A 14,986-nucleotide genomic window follows, 5' to 3' on the forward strand; every position below is an offset into this window, starting at 1 on the left:
TTCACTACAGGAGAAGCCAGGCTGGCTGAACCATGACCCTCGCCCTCTCACCCTTAATCACTCTGCCAAGGAAACCCAATGCTCTCTTCCTGCTGGACTGCTCCGCCGGGGCACAGGTCAGGGTGCCGCAGAGCACAGACATTAATTCCAAATCTGAGAGGACTTGTTTCTGGTTGACTTAAAGAGTGAATAACCACCATACCAATGCCCACCTGGGATTGAAACAAAAAGGGCTCACATTATGGTTCGACTCTGCATTTAGCTTTACCAGCCTTTAAAGATAAAGCAAAACCCCGAGTATTAATTACAAAGGTGTTTGTCTCTATTCCTCTTCAAAGCCTACAACCTTGAAGGTTTGAAACTGCTTACCATGGGGAAAGCAGTTATAAGCACCAATAAAAGAGTTCAAGAAACATGGATTTTGAACCTGGCTCAGCTTCTAAGTAATTGCGGGGCTTTAAGCAAACTAATTACCCTCTTTGGGTCTCAGTTTCATAATGATAAATGAAGGAAAATACTTTGTACTCCCATGGTTTTGTTATGTGCTTAACAAGAGTAACTATATGTGAGATGATATAGATACAGATATAGATATAGAGAGACAGACAGATACAGACACATATATAGGAAGTCCTCGTAAGAAAAACTAAACTATAAATAGGTTAGACATTTTCTTATGTTCAGTAGGTGCTTGCTGGTACCTGCTGAATAAATGGCCAAATACCCCCAAGATTATAACGAGGCTCACATTTGGTGACAGCGGTACCTCTCCACATGGCAGAATCCCCACTGGTGTCTCTACCAGATCTTAGAAGGCAATCTGCTCTCTGCAGCCCACCTCACCCAAATCTTAACAGCCAACTCTCCCAGCCTGCACGATTCCTTCCCATTCCAGTCTACTGGAGCCAGCCTGATTTCTAGGATCAGAGTCTGCCCCACTGCCCCTACCCCAGCCCTGTGGCCCAGCTCCCACATCCAATCATGGCCTGAGGCTCCCTGTTGGGCCAATGCCAAGCCCAGAACACTAGGCCTGCACCTTAGGTCTCCACTGCCTTTGATACCAGAGGGAAACAACTCATTCCCTTTTCCTGGTTTTCATGGAACATGGCCACAGGGAAAATTTGTGGACAAGAAGCCAGTGTCTGCCCAGGGCCTCCTCCCCCGACCTCACGCCTGGACTCCACCCAAGACCCTCCCCTGCAAAATGAGGCTCATATGAGCTCTTCCACCTCAAAGGGCTTTGGGGAGCATCATAAAAGGTGAAGGACTCAGAAGCTTCTTTGAAAAATATGAAGCGCTCTGTAAATTCTTTTGCTCTTTTTACTCTTGTTCGTTTATTGCAGTGTGGTCTCCAGAGTCTCTAGAGGCCTGGGATTGTTCCCCGGGTAAACTCTTTTGGTACAATGACCACACACAGAGCAAAGTTTAATGCTCTTTGGGACTCTAGCACCAAGAGCAAATGCAGCATGAGCTCCGGGGAGGGCCGGGGGGCCTGGGCCGGAAGTCAGGAAACCAGGCTCCCGCCTCTCTGGCCCTGCCAGGAAATTAAGCGCATCGCTTAACCTCGCTGGGCATTTTTCTTCATATGCACAATGGAACTGACAAGCCATCCACATTCCTGTTCACCAGGATGCCAAGAAGGCAAAGAATTTGAAAAGAAAAACACTACACAAGTTGGAATGTTGTAGTATTCAGCAGGCACGGGGAGCTGAGAGAGGAGAGATGCAAAAGACACGTGAAGGGGAACTAGGAACAAATAAGAGAGCTGCATTTGGGGTGAAATGGGAGGCACTTGAGAAGGCCCCGATGGAATGCCCTGGAAGTTCCCAGTACAGAAAGTATCCCCCAAGCCTGAGAGTCCATGTCTGGATGAGAAGATCTGCCACAGAGACACATGAAGTTCAAGGCCAGCAGAGTAAAGTGGATGGAAGGAAATGAAGTCCATCTACCACCTGCGGTGGTATGAGACCTACCAGAAGCCGAGGCTCACTGCTGTTTGCTTTCACTGCTCAGCTCAGAGTGAGGAGAGAGATGAGGAATTAATAGGCCCACTACCCTCAAAAATTTGTAATGTCCCGAGAGAGACGCTGGCCAGGCCACAGTCTGGCACACGACGTCCAATCCAGAGTGCTCTGCTTTAAGGGGGACATTCAAAGACTGTAGAGTTCCCAAAGGCTGGTCACCAGGACAGTGGGGTGTGCTGAGACCACGTCCCAGAAAGATGGGACTATGAAATCTGAAAGTGTGTCTCCAAACAAGATTTGGGGAGGACACAAGAAGCTAAGGCTCTCTCAGAATCAGAAAAATACTTTGAACATCATCTGGTCCAACCTTCACAAGTGAGGAATCTCTAATACAACATCTCTGCTGAGGAATCATTCAGCTGCTCCGTGAACTCTTTCAGTAATGGAGACCACATCACTTTATAAGTGAGTTCATTTCATTATCATTTGGACAGGATTAAACTCTTCTCCCTCCTATTAACCCCAAATAAACCTCCTCCTGGCTTCCATCTCTGCTCTGCGGGGACACAGGCTTTTCACCTACCCATCCTCAGCCAACTGGAGACAGCTGGTCCTGATGACCTGCAAGTCTTCCCACAGACTTGCCCAGGAGGGGGACGCATTTTCAACACACCCCTGAGAGCATATTCTCGAGCCCCCTTCAAGGCTTTGTTCCTGGTAATCTCTGGCCAGCTGTGACCTCAGACTGCTGCCCCTGCCTTGCTCAGAGCATCTCATCCTGGCCGTGACCCCCTAGCTGTGTTTGCTTTCCAACTAAGTCTTGGCCTCCTCCTACCTCTTTTGGCAAACTCTGGTCCAAGAGGGTCCCAGCTCTGTGGCTCTGCCCACTGCTAAGGGCTTATCATAAACATACTCCACAATGAGACCAAAAAATGAGAGTCCCAAATTCATGCCACTTCATAGAAAGCAGCTAGTTGTTTGACTTTAGGCCTGCTAAAGACTGAATCTAGAATGTTCGATAGGCATTAAATATATGTTCTAACACCTCATTTGACAGATGAGGAAACAGAGGGTCAAAGGGGTAAAAGGATTCACTCAAGGAACACAGCCATGAAGAGAAGCTCTAATCTTTGATTGTTCAGTCCCACATTCCTTCCACTGCAGTCAAGAGGAAGCGAAGTTATCTTGTGGCTCTCAGTACATTTTGGGGTAAATTTTCCACAGTTTGTGTGTATGTGCATTCATTCTTTCTTTGACTCAACAGACATTCACTAAACACCTACTATGTGCTTTGCAAATGTTCTCAGTGAGATTTGGAGTAAGCTTCCCATAGGGACCGCATCTCGATGTGTGTATGGATTAATTAATTCTTTCATGCACGCACACATTCACTCACCAGTGATAGCTGAGCATCCTTAACATCGTGCTCCACGCTGGTACAAGTGAAAACAGTCACAGTCCCTTACCCCAGCACATTCTCTGTCCAGCACAGACAATTCCCACATTTTGTTAATGCAGGGTACCGTGGGGACCCACGGCCAGATGCTTGGTTAAGATTGGGGAGAGTGATGGTAGTAAGCCCACGTAGTGGTATGTGTATGTCCACGTGGTGAGGGAATGAAACCGCCTATCCTGGTGGTTTGAAAAGGCCTCGGGAAGAGCAGGCTTGTAAGCTGAATCCTGAAGGCTGATATCAATTGATCAGGCAGAGCAGACCGGAGAGAGGTGAGTGTGTGCACAAAGACAGGGCAGCAGAAGAGAGCCTGATTCTGCAGGTGGACGGCCCGGCTGGAGGCAGGACTTACGTGGGCACTGCTGGGAAAGAGGCCGATAGGTGAGAAAGCTACGGAAGCCCTGCTGTATCATGGCAACGGAGCTGATTTTATCCTAAAGGCAATGGGATTTGGTGAAAGACTTTAGAGAAGGGAAACAGGATTAGATCAGAATTTTGGAAAGAAAGCTCTGACCGTGGAGGACGGACTGCAAGGCGGGGAGGTCGGAGACAGGGAACCAGATAGGAGCGATAGTGGGAATGCAGGAAAGAAACCAGGGTTGAACGTGAGGGCTCCTGCCTGCACACACGTGGTTTTAAAGTCTGAAATAGGAGAGGAGAGAAGACAAGAGATTGCCTTTCATGTACATCTCTCATGGCACAGGGGATGGTTGCCCAAAGCTTTGCAGAACGACATCATCACCACCACCGTCCACCGTGGCCACAGAAAAGCGATGTGAGCTGTAGCTCTGTGACCAGTTGTGAGATGCAGGAGCCTCAAACAGAGCAGCTGCTCAGTAAGTGGTGGTTGCATGCATGACCAACATCCATCAGGTCCCGGGATCAAGTCCCGCATCGGGCTCCCTGCTTGGTGGAGAACCTGCTTCTCCCTCTCCCTCTGCAGCTCCCCTCTTTCAGATAAATAAAATCCTAAAACACACACACAAAAACCCAAAAACCAGTTCTTCACAAGAACAGAAGGTAAAGAGCTCAGCCAACTTGGAAGCCCATAAAAGAGCCGGCACCTGTCTCAGGCGGTGAGCTTCTATGGGTCTCCTGTCTCTGGAGGCAGAGAGCAGTGAGGTCGCCCCGGCCGCACTCTCTGCTGAGACTCGGGGAAGGCGCCCCCTCTGGCCAGACGGGCAACACGCGGGCCACCCTCGGTGCGGCGGACAGCAGGGTGCCCGCCCCGCCGCGGGCTGAAGCCCACGTGTGCCCGCGGATGGGCACGTGTGAGCAGTTAGGCAGAACATCTGGCAGGAGAGGGATATGAATGTGTGGGTGGGAAGCAGGCAGATGGTGACAAGCAGGGGGCTGTTTAAACCCGGGTAAACCCCATCACGGGTGCCACAGAGCCACTGCCGCTGGGAGTTTAGAGTCAACGAATGATGAGGATGAGACCGGAAGCCTAAAATAACAAGTTCTTTCCTCATGGGAGAAAAACACCTATCTAGGCAAGTCCGAGCCTTCTTGGAACTGAAGGATTCTGACATTATCGCCCAGTTCCCGGGACCGCCTGATCACTTTTTTTTTTCCCTCAAGATAATTTTCTGGGGGCGCCTGGGTGGCTCAGTCGGTTGGGCGGCTGCCTTCGGCTCAGGTCATGATCCCAGCGTTCTGGGATCGAGCCCCGCATCGGGGTCCCTGCTCAGCAGAGAGCCTGCTCCTCCCTTTCCCTCTGCCTGCTGCTCTGCCTACTGTGCTCTCTATCTGTCAAAGAAATAAATCTTTAAAAAAAAGAAAGATAATTTTCTGAAAATCGGGAGCACCTGGGAAGTAGCCTCTGTGCTACTTACAATGACCCAGACCAGGCACCTTCCACCGAAGCCCCGCCCATCCGGCAGCCACCAGGGGAATGTTCACGAAATTTACAAGGTTCTGCTTCAAGCCACAAACAAGCAAGAGGCCTGGAGCTGCCCCAGGGGAGGGTCTCAGTTGTAAAGACGTGAGACTGAAACATTTCTCTCTGTGCTATTAACGCGAAACTGAGGCCAACAAAAGCAAGGTTTGTAGCCTGTTACCTCTTCTAGCGCCTCCACATTTCTGAATATGAGTTACCCTGAGCTAGGGAAAAACACTCTCCAAGGGATACACAGAGGCCAGTGTGACAGTCCTGAGTTCCTGGGCTACGGATGTTTTAAATTAGATGCTCAATGTCGCTTCCATGAAACTCTTGGTTTAGCTCTGCTATGGAAAAGTTATTTTTGTGTTCCAGATATTTATATGGAGGCACATCCCCATACCAATTATGTTTTGTTTCCCTGATGCTCTTTTCCTGTACTTAAGAACAGTCATGGGTGCCTGGGTGGCTCAGTCGTTAAGCGTCTGCCTTCGGCTCAGGTCATGATCCCGGAGTCCTGGGATGGAGCCCCACATTGGGCTCCCTGCTCCGCCGGAAGTCTGCTTCTCCCTCTCCCACTCCCCCTGCTTGTGCTCCTGCTCTCGCTGTCTCTGTCTCTGTCAAATAAATAAATAAAATCTTAAAAAAAAAAAAAAAAAAAGAACAGTCATTACTTATCATTATTATGCCTGATAAGACACTTGCAGAAAAGCTCTGGGCCAAATACAGATTCCACAGGGCCCAGATAAATGACATTGTAAAATAGGCAGATTTTAGGGCGCCTGGGTGGCTCAGTTGGTTAAGCGACTGCCTTCGGCTCAGGTCATGATCCTGGAGTCCCAGGATCGAGTCCCACATCGGGCTCCCTGCTCGGCAAGGAGTCTGCTTCTCCCTCTGACCCTCCCCCCTCTCGTGCTCTCTCTCTCTCTCTCGTTCTCTCTCTCTCAAATAAATAAATAAAATCTTAAAAAAAAAAAAAAAGGCAGATTTTAGGTCTTGCGAAACACTCAAGGGATACCTTCCATTCTTCTGCCCACTATGGCTGCCTCTTCTTTGTCAATTCCCCAACCCTAACAACCCTTCAATTGCTCAGGAACTTTATGATCCCTCCTGTGAATACCTAGTCCCAGAAGTTGTTTTGTTATTCACTTCTTACAGACTCTTCTCTGGGGTCTTTGTATTTGAAGTGTTTTCTTCAATAAGGAAATAAAGAGTTTTCATCTTCAGAAGGACAGGAACATCAAGTAATAAAGCAAAGAGAGACTTGTGGTTAAGAGGGGCATGGTTCATAAGGAATAACATGGTTATTCAATAGTAAGGTCCATCAACAGACTGGGAGGGCAACTAAGAGCTGTTGATACAGAAGCAAAATCAAAACGGTAATTCAAAGTATTAAGGAAATTTATCCAAGAGAAATCTACATTGATTACCAAGAAAACATAAGTTATTAGGAGGTATACCCATGGCCTCTCCCCAGAAGTCTTTCTGATTAGTCTGAAGCACAATCCTGATTCGAAAAAAACGGAGCAGGAGAGGGGAGATGACAGGAGACCACCATCTGTGAGCTTCAACAAATGTCAAGCACTTGGTTCCTATCATTTCCTATTATCTCACTTAATTTTCAGAACAACTTTTTAAGGCAGGTCCTGCTACCACTGTTTTATAGAGAAGGAAACTTAGCCTCAGAGATGTTAAGTAACTTGCCTAAGGCCACTGCCATGGTCTTAAAGTTTGTGTCCCCTCCCAAAATTCAAATGTTGAAATCCTGACGCCCAAGGTGATGGAATTAGGAGATGGGGCCTTTGGGAGGTAATTGGGTCATGAGGGTGGAGTTCTCTTAAATGGGATCAGTGCCCTTAGAAGAAGAGGCAGCAGACAGCTCCCTCACCCCTCTTACCATGTGAGCACATAGTAAGAAGATGGCTGTCTGCAACCCAGAAGAGGGTCTTCACCAGAACCATGCTGGCCCCCTCACCCTGGACCGCTAATCTCCGGAACCATGAGAAATCGACTTTTGTTGTTTGCAAGCCACCCCGTCTGTGGAACTTTGTTATAGCAGCCCAAACACACTAAGATAGCCACACATCTAGTTAGTGGCAGAGTTTAAACTCAAACCCAGATCTGCCCGACTCCAAAGTCCATTTTTTTTTTCCATTATCACATAGGGCTGATGTGAGGACCAGAGGAGAAGGCCAAGGACATTTGCTGATTTAGTTTCTTTAAATGAATAGGTTTTGTTGGGAGGGTATGGGAAAGATATGCTTATATAGATTTCCTTAAATATTTCCTATAACCAGGCTCTGCTGATACCAAACATTCCCAGAGATGCTGCCAGCCACGTACAAAGAGTCAACCATTCAGTATAAATCTGTCTGCACTGTTAGAGACACAGGTAAACTCACATGCCCAGCAGAGGGAGAACATCATCTCCATGACCAAAGGGAACAGGAACCTCTCCACAAAGTCTTTTCTTTCAACACAGATGTGAGTTAGGATACTAGTTGGTCAGCTACCAATGTTACTATTGAACGTTGTACTGGAGGGTCTACCCAATGCAATAAGACAAGAAAAAGATCATAAGGAGTCATAAGGAATGAAAAGAAAAAGACAAATTAGTATCATTTTGTGATTGTCTACCTAGAAAGCTCTATAATATCTAGAAATAGACTCTGAGAACTAATAAGAGAAGTCAGCTGGGATGCTAGATACAAGACCAAAATCCCAAAATCAGAAATGTTTCTGTGAGCCAGCAAAAAGCCAATAATAATAAAAAAGATATCATCTAAAATATCAACAAAACCTATAGGAAATAAATGCAGCAAAAGTTGTATAAGACATGAGTAGGAAAAAATCACCAGTCACCATCCACCTGAATAAAAGGAGAAGATGGGAAGACCTAATATTGTAAAGGTATCAGTTCCCTGGAATATAATGTGAATGCAACTGCAATAAAAAAAAAAAAAAATCCCAACACAATTTAGTCTTTGTGTGCAACTAGACAAAGAAACTTTTATATGAACTAGTAAAATCCAAGGAAACCAAAAAATTACGAAAAAAATATAAAAGTAATTGTCAGAGCTAGCAATTGTGCTTCCTTATATGGCAGGCACTATTCTAACATTTCGTATACATTATCTCTTCCCAATTATCCTCGAAGTGGGTACTATTATGTATTTTATAGACAAGGAGACCAGGAGAAATTTTATAGACAAGGATACGATTACCTATTTTACAGACAAGGAGACTTGCCCAAGGTTACCTGGTACCCGGAGTAGCACCAGATGCAAGAAGACAATGGTGTAATATCTTCAAGTACTCAGGGGAAATCATTGTGAGTCTAAAAAACTCTACAAACTCTCCTTTGTAAGAGCAAAATAAAGACATTTTCAGGAATATCAATACTTTCAAGTTTACCAGAGCCCTTTTATGAAAGAACTTCCAAATTCACATGAAGAAAAATGAAGAAAAATGAACTCAGAAGGAAGAAGTGGAGTGTCCTAAGTAGCAGTCTCCAAACTGCACTGAATAAATAAAACAATGTATAGGCATACCTCGTTTTATTGCACTTTGCAGATACTGCATATTTTACAAATTGAAGGTTTGCAGCAACCCTGCACAAAACAAGTCTATCAACACAATTTTTGCAACAGCATTCGCTCACATGTCCTTGTGTCACACTTTCGTAATTCTCACAATATTTCAAACGTTTTCGTTATTACTTTCTTAAGATTTATTCATTTATTGGACAGAGAGAGAGAGTGAGGGGAGGGGCAGTGGGAGAGAATGTTCAAGCAGACTCCCCACTGAGCAGGGAGCCAGATGCAGTGCTCAATCCCAGGACCCCTGAGATCATGACCTGACCCAAAACCAAGAGTTGCATGTTCAACCAACTGAGCCACCCAGGCGCCCCTCAAACTTTTTCATTATTATTATATTTGTTACGGTGATCTGTGATTAGTGATTACTACTCACTGGAAGCTCAGATGATGGTTAGCATTTTTTAGCAATAAAGTATTTCCTTAATTAAGGTATGTACATTGTTTTTTGTTTTTTTGGTTTTTTTTTTTTAAAGATTTTATTTATTTATTTGACAGCGAGAGACACAGCAAGAGAGGGAACACAAGCAGGGGGAGTGGGAGAGGGAAAAGCAGGCTCCCTGCAGAGCAAGGAGCCCGATATGGGGCTCGATCCCAGGACCCTGGGAACATGACCTGAGCCGAAGGCAGATGCTTAACAACTGAGCCACCCAGGCGCCCCTGTACATTGTTTTTTTTAGATGTAATGGTATTGCATCTTAATAAAGTACAGTATAGTGTAAACATAACATTTTTATGCACTGGGAAGCCAAAAAATTCATCTGACTCCCTTTATTGCAATATCCACTTTTTTTAAAGATTATATTTATTTATTTTGAGAGAGGGAGCATGGGGGCAGGGGCAGAGGGAGAAGAGAACCTTAAGCAGACTCCACGCTGAGTGCAGAGCCCAACGCAGGGCCGGATCCCGGGACCCTGAGATCATGACCTGAGCCGAAACCAAGAGTCGGACGCTTAACCGACTGAGCCACCCAGGTGCCCCTGCAATATTCACTTTGCTGCAGTGGTCCAGAACCAAATCTGCAATATCTCTGAGGGGTGCCTATAAAGTCGGTGAGAAAAGTGGGACTAAAGGAAAAGTACACACAGAAAATACAAGATGTCTAATAACATCCTATATACATGCTAGAAGCAGGCCACTAAGTTGGCTATGTGCTTCCTTTGGGCCAAATAAGAAATGGGAAACGGTCAATTAAAGGACTCACAGAATCCACAAGACAAAACAGCCAAGTTGCTCACAAGAACCATTCCTGACCCTGAGACCAGAAAGACCTTTCCCACATAGTTAAGTGGATACAAGATCTGGAACATCGGTCCAAGTATGATAATCTGAGAAAGAAGTCCTTGACTCTTACAGTTTTTTTTTTTTCAACAATGCGATTTAGAAGCATTACCCTTCCAGAATCTCTTCCTTGAAGAATAGAAGAGATAAAGCCTCCTACTTAAGGTGTGTTATTTGAACAACCATATGTTTTTTTAAAAAAAGCCCAAGCTTCTGGAGATCTTCAGGTATTTTCCAGGAGGAGGATGGCTAAGGTGACCTCTGGGGGCCTGGTTGCTGTGAGGGTACATGGTAGTACAGGACGTGGGCATTTTTTCCCAGACTACCCCTAGAATCACTCAGAAAACACTGAATATTTCCACCTCCACTAAACCAATTCATTTTGCCAATGCATGGGATCACCCACATAGCCAAGCTTCCAAAAAATAGTTTATTGTGAGGCACCTGGGTGGCTCAGTCAGTTAAGTGTCTGCCTTCGGCTCAGGTCATGATCCCAGGATCCTGGAACCAAGCCCCAAGTTAGGCTCTCTGCTCGGTGGCGAGCCTGCTTCTCCCTCTCCCTCTGCTGCTCCCCCTGCTTGTGCTCTCTCTCTCTCTCTGTCAAATAAATAATTGAAGTCTTAAAAATATATATATCTTATTGTGCTTTCATAGTAATAAGCACCAAGAGGTAATAAGCTGTTCTCTTTCTTTCCTGTTCCATGGTAAATCCTTTACCTATCCACCCTGACAGTCCATGTAACACACAGGCAACTGGGAGCCTGGGAGCTACCCCTGGGTCTTCCTACCCATCACGCTCCCCTGACAATGTCAAAAACAATGAAAGCCCATACTGGCAGAGCTCTGAAGACATGATTTGCCTGATCTACTTTCAAAATCCTGCCTTCTACCAGGACTGCCCTAGAACCCCATGGAGTTCCTGGAACTCCAGGCTGCTTCGGAAGCTTCCAATGAATTCGGGATACCTTTTGCGGGTACAGCTGGCTCCCAAGGGAAGGAGAGCTACCTCTGGCTAAGTTTGGAGCAATTCCCAAGGACTTCCAAAGAGAAGTGATAATGAGAGACAGAAGAGATGGAAGCCAGAGACATTTTACAATTAACCAAAATATCAGTTCTTACTAAAGCACAAAATACTTGGCCTTCTCTTTTCTATATATTTTTTTCTTATAATTAAGATCGTATGAAGAGTACATGGCTGGAAGATGGTAGACAGTAGTGACTGAGATGTATAGACTTTGGGCACCGACCTGAATGCAAGATCTGATTCTAGCACATGGTGGCTATACAACCCTGGTGAGTTACCCCTCTGAATTTAGTTGCATGAGAATAATAGTTTCATGAGCATAATAACAGTACTTACCTCACAGAGTTTTAAAATGAAACACCATATGCAAGGGCTTTACACTCAATAAATGGTAGCTATTACTACTGCAAAAAATCTGACAAATACCGGCAAGCACAAAAAAACTCAAAAGCACCTCTAATCCGACCATCCACTTTGATGTGTCTAATTCCAATATTTTCTGGATGTATTTGCAAAGAGTGAGATTACAGTGCTTTCTATTTCATAACTTGCTTTTAAAACTTAACACCATACCCAAAGCATGTTCTATGTAATTCAGTATTCTTATACAATATGATTTTGAAAGGCCACTTTTACTTCTTAACAACCCCTGTCCTCCTTCCGCTCTGCAGATGCCACACTTCATGTATTTCCAACTCATCTGCCCCTCCAGATGACAAGTGGCTGCTTTCTGTTGGCTGACTGGGGATGCAGCTTCTTCTTACCACCCAGACTACCTGCTCCTTGGCCTTCACCTTACTAGCAGGCCTGCATTATGTCGCCATCATGCAGGACACCCTGTTGGGCAGCACAGCAAACCACCCAGTTCAACAAGATTCCATGAAGCGGCACAGAAGCTAGACGAGGCTGAAAGGCAATTTCTTTCCCAACAGCGTAAGGCTGACTTCTAGAGCATTAAATATACTATTAAAAATTCTCAGGAAGAGGAAGAGACAAAAGATTTTTATCTGAGTGCATTGTTTTTCTAAGCAACAGGGCAAACAAGTTCAAAACTTACAGGCTTTCTACTTGAATGAAAGTCAAAAACACTTTCTTATCAATGACATTTTGAGACCACCGTAAAACCTTACTAACTCACACTAATGGGGAACTGTCAAAATCACTGAAGAAAAATGAATTACATCCTTTTTAAACTAAACTCCTTTACTTCCAATGAAAAAACAATTTTTTTTTTAAAGAAATCTTTATCTCCAGGGTGCCTGGCTGACTCAGTAAGCAGCTGACTTCAGCTCAGGTCAGGATCTCCCGCCCTGGGATGGACCGCCCCCTGGGATGGACCACCCCCTGGTCGGGCTCCATGCTCAGCGGGGAGTCTGCTTGTCCCTCTCCCTCTGCTCCTCCACCCCCCCCATAAATCTTTATATCCAAATAGTTCAATATCTTGCCCTGTTTTGAAAGGTTGCTCAGCACCTAATACATTTGTTATAACCACATTGAGTGTTCATACAGAAAACAGGAATGGCTAAAGTTCTTGAGAAGAGCTCTCTCCCTAAAAACAATAAAAGTTCAACACCCGCTGTGATCCTGCTCACACAGCTCACTTCTCAGGCAAGCTCTTCCTTCTTAGTCATGGGGACACAAACCTCAACTGGGCTCCCTCCCACCTCTCTCCAGTTCTGAGGGAGCGGGCAGAGGCTTGCCATATGAACCCAGATCTATCCCTAAAACAAAACCAAACAAAAACCCTGCAGATTCCAGACTTGATCTGTCCAGACCCATCTGAGAATTAACGAGCTCCTTTTAGGCACTCAGAGAACTAAGCCTGTCATGGAAACACTGATTCAACCATAATGAGAATCGACATAGAACCACACAAATGAACTAAACATTCTTCCACCCAACCAGAGGCAAGCTAAAGCAAGAGCCTCAGGATTAAAATAAGCTGTTGGTTTTTGTTTTGGTTTTTTCCTTTGTGGTCCTGCTCATTTTAGCCCCTTCCACTGCCTCGATTTTGCAACTGTTTATGAGACCGTGGGAGTGGGGGAGGTGGGAGAGAGACCGGGAGCCCTCTGGAGAGGGGCAGAGACCGGCGGAGCACTCACACCAGGCTGGGGAATGCCAACCAACACTGCGGTTTCGGTCAGGCAAATTACAACTTCTGGCCTGCGGGGGGCCAACAGTCTGTTTGGGGTAGTCTGAAAACAAGCCGATCTGAACTCCCACCTCCCACAACACTTAACTGTGGAATGAAGTACTTACTTTACAAAGATCAGATTCTGCTATTTTTAGCCAGCATTCTTTTTATTTTTTTTCTCTCTCATTATTTTTTCCTGGATTTTAAATTTTTTCCGAAATTAGAAAGGCTAATTACGTGAAGTAACATTATTATTGGAAAAAGGAGAGTTAGGCTAAAAACACACACACACACACACAAACACACAAAAAACAAAACTGTCCAACAAACAGAAATAGTAAAATCCTAAGGAGGGATATATTTTAATTTCCCCTTGGACCCACAAGGTAGAGTTTGTGAGTCCTGAGGACGCAACACTAAATCCCAGTGAACGTCATTCGTGCAGGAAATGTTGGGGCAAGTGTGGAGGCCCCTGCGGCTGCTGCCCCTCGTCCTGGGTCACTGCCTGCTAGAGCGGGAGGGGACAGCCGGGAGGGGACAGCCGGGATGCAGACACCAGCTGTGGCCGGAGGCTGGGGGACCAGAGCCTCGCCGGGCAAGGGGCGGGGGAGGGGCAGCAGCGCGAAGAGCCGAAGCCGGGAAGGAGGCAGGTGAGAGTCCCGGAGGTGGGGGGAGCCAGAGCCCGCGAGGGAGGAGGACTCAGGTCGGGGAGGCCCGGACCGCGCGCGGGTTTGTACGAGCCCCCGGCTCCCCGCCCTCGGAAGTGTGTCTGGGTTCTTTGCTGTCTGAGTTTTCTATCTTTTTAGAGCCGGACCCAGGTCCCAGCGGCCCCAGGGCCGAGGTGCGGAGGGGAAGCCCGGCCGGGGCCCGCCCGGGACACCTCAGGGGGCGACAGGGGCGGAGGGAGGGAGATGGGGCGCCAGCTGACGGCGCCCAGCGAGCCCGGGAGATGCCCGCGACCCGGGGGCGCCCAAGCTCCCCGCCCGCAAACTTTCCCTGCCAAGTGGGGGTGGCCCCACCCTGGAGAGGGGGATCCCCATGCCTCCCCGACTGTCCCCTGGGGCTGGTCACTTACGGGCAGGCCGCTGGGGCTCCGACTCTGGCCGCCGCCATCCACAGCGGAGGAGGAGCGGGAGGAGGGAGAGGGGGAGGGGGAAGGGGTGGCGGGGAAGGGGGAGGAGGGGGAGGGCCCGGAGCCAGCAGGAGTGGCGCGGCGGGGAGGGGGCGGCTACTCGGTAGAGACTCCCGTCGCCGCTCCACCCCCGCCCCGTTCCCTGCCGGCCTCCCTTCTCCCCTCACTCCCTCTTTCCCGCCCTGGATCCCCCCAAAGTCTTTCTGGTGTCTGATTCTCCATTCTCTTCCCTCTGGCGCGTCTTCCTTCCCTTGAGTCTCCGGCCCCCAGGAGGGGGAGAGCATGCTCCCTCCAGCAGAAGTTGGTGGGGAGGGATTTATGTGAGCTGCAATATATGGGTACAGGACACCCCCTTGAAGCAGATGTTTGGGACCCTTGGCAGGTCTGAAGCCAACCTGCACTTTCTGGGCCTTTGTCATCATCTCTGGGTGGTGGGATGGTGGGATGATTGGGGGGGGGGGGTGTCTCTGTGGTCATGCTTTCTGCGTTGCTTCATTGAGAGGGTTTTTTTATTTTGTTTGGT

General features: G+C 47.2%; 1 protein-coding gene across 1 annotated transcript in view; it reads right to left on the reverse strand.

Moving 5' to 3' along the window:
- STON1 (stonin 1) overlaps positions 1–14,456 on the reverse strand; it is a 117,674-nt gene extending 103,218 nt beyond the window's left edge. Inside the window, exon 1 of the mRNA XM_035001600.1 lies at positions 14,407–14,456. The gene's annotated coding sequence lies outside the window, so the exon portion shown is untranslated. The remainder of the gene's footprint in view (positions 1–14,406) is intronic.
- Positions 14,457–14,986: the final 530 nt, after the last annotated feature.

The sequence above is a fragment of the Mirounga leonina genome, unplaced genomic scaffold (assembly GCF_011800145.1).
Source record: "Mirounga leonina isolate KUSES-001 unplaced genomic scaffold, KU_Mleo_1.0 Mir_125, whole genome shotgun sequence".
NCBI lineage: Eukaryota > Metazoa > Chordata > Mammalia > Carnivora > Phocidae > Mirounga > Mirounga leonina.